This window comes from Octopus bimaculoides, chromosome 8, assembly GCF_001194135.2.
Source record: "Octopus bimaculoides isolate UCB-OBI-ISO-001 chromosome 8, ASM119413v2, whole genome shotgun sequence".
NCBI lineage: Eukaryota > Metazoa > Mollusca > Cephalopoda > Octopoda > Octopodidae > Octopus > Octopus bimaculoides.
Window position 1 is genome coordinate 91,133,776 of NC_068988.1, and position 2,283 is coordinate 91,136,058.

A 2,283-nucleotide genomic window follows, 5' to 3' on the forward strand; every position below is an offset into this window, starting at 1 on the left:
TGTGTGTGTGTGTGTGTTTGTGCGTGTGTTTGTGCGTATGTGTTTGAAAACCTTAGCTGTTAAGTCATATGGTATGTCAACTATCTCCCCTTCTCACATGGATCTGATCTCAGTTGCCATTTGATAATTGTGACACATCCTCCAGAGACAGATAATTTTACTAGATTAAGAATATATTTCGCTTTTGTATCTGATTTGCAAGATTCTTTATGTGAATTCGTGTGTTGAAACAAATTTTATTGTGTCTAGAGGGAATCAGTATGCCAATATAAATAACACTGTTTCAATTCCACTCATTTGTTACCAGTTAGTTGGTTAAATAACCGATTGTTTTGCTATTGTTTGTTAAAGTTATTTCGTTGCTACTTGCAACCTTTTCAATGACAAACAAAAACAAAACAATCGGATATTTGACCAATTGACAAATGATAAATGTGTGTGTTAATTATACTGGCATAATGACTCTCCCTAGACGCATCAAGAATTTATGCTACATGATATTTGATATACCTGTGTTTCTCTCTCTCTCCCCTTCTCCCTATCTCTCTCATTCCATCCATCTCTCTTTCTGTCCTATCTCTTTACATCTCCAATCTTTCTGTCCTCTCTCTCTCTCTCCCTCTCTCTCTCTCTCTCTCTCTCTCTCTCCCTCTCTTTTTCTGTCCTATTTCTTTATATGTCTTATATTTCTGTCTCATCTCTCTCTCTTTTCCTCTCTCTCTCTCTCCTCCTCTCCCTCTCTCTCTCTCTCTCTGCTCCTCTCTCTCTCTCTACTCCTCTCTCTCTCTCACTCTCTCTCTCTTTACATGTGTGTGCCTGTGTCTGCGCGTGTATATATCTATTCTTTTAGTCTTTTACCTGTTTCAGTCATTTGGCTGCGACCATGCTGGAGCACCACCTTAAAGGGCTTTAGTCGAAGAAATCGACCCCAGGACTTACCCTTTGCAAGCTTAGTACTTATTCTATCGGTCTCTTTTGCTGAAACACTAAGTTACGGGGACGTAAAAACACATTACTTATTAGATATACTTCTATTTGACCATTAACTTGTGTAAAAAAAAATATTTTTATATATTTTTTAATTTTTTTAATATCTAACGGTTTTTTTTCTTAGGTCTGAATTTTTTATTTACTTTCATAACTCCAACGGTCTTTTTTGAAATGTACAGTTATCGAACTTCACAGCATAACATCATTAATTTGCATCAATTATCATTTGCTTTGTCTTCTTACGGTTTCAAAACCGATGTGTTATACGGTTGCAATATGTCTCATGTCTTTTCAACTTGTTTATTTACATGTAATTATAGGTCAACTATGAATGTTGTCTATGAATGTTGTCTATTTTTACGGTCTGCTTTGTATTAATACGACCCTGAGGAGATGCAATATCCCATATTTTATAATATGCATGAATCGATCTGGATATTGCATCGAAATGATCATAGGTCATAATAAAGTCTTTACAATGGATCAGATTTTAGCTCTTATTTAAATCGATGGCGCCATGCAGTGGGACTGAATCTATAACCATGTGGTTGAGAAGCAAACTCCTTACCACACAGGTGTAGAATGAGAGAGGAGAGTTTGCTTGAGGCTTTATTACAACAGCGTGAATTACTTAATCTTACACGTTTTTCCCTAGCAAACACAACAATTTTGTACGATAATCGTTACGTAAACGAATACATAATAGAGTTAAATGCATGACAGTTGCAGCCTACAGAGGAATATATTATATCGTATAATATATTATTGCATACCAAACTTGGTTGGCCGATAGAGCGAGGAAACAAATGTGTGTAAACTTAAGAGAAAATTATTTTTATACCATTTAAGTAAAGGGGTAGGGTAGTAGTATTATGTTATCAGTGAAATTAAGAGAAAAAATGTCAAAGAGTAATAATGAAGCGCTATGTCTTAGAGCAAAAGAGGTTCAATTAAGGTCATAATTACAAAAACTTTCTACAGATGAATGGTTTAGAACGGAGTCATGGTGTGGACAGTATATTAGTTAGCAAAAGGCGGTCGGATATATACGCTGTTAAATTAGTCATGTACACTTGTACAAATTTTATCGCCACGATATTTTCTATATCCTTGTACACACATACAGGCACACACACAGGCACACACACAGATACACACACACACACACACACACATGTATATATACATGTGTGCGTGCACACGTGTGTAGGTAAATATTATATATACACATCTCTCTCTCTCGTATGTGTGTGTATATATATATATATATATATATATATATATATATATATA

The 2,283-nt window shown here is 35.2% G+C and overlaps 1 protein-coding gene across 2 annotated transcripts in view; it reads left to right on the forward strand.

The window, feature by feature from the left end:
* The window catches only part of LOC106874582 (serine protease/ABC transporter B family protein tagB), a 25,957-nt gene that overhangs the window by 7,996 nt on the left and 15,678 nt on the right, over window positions 1-2,283 (forward strand). The window lies entirely within an intron of this gene.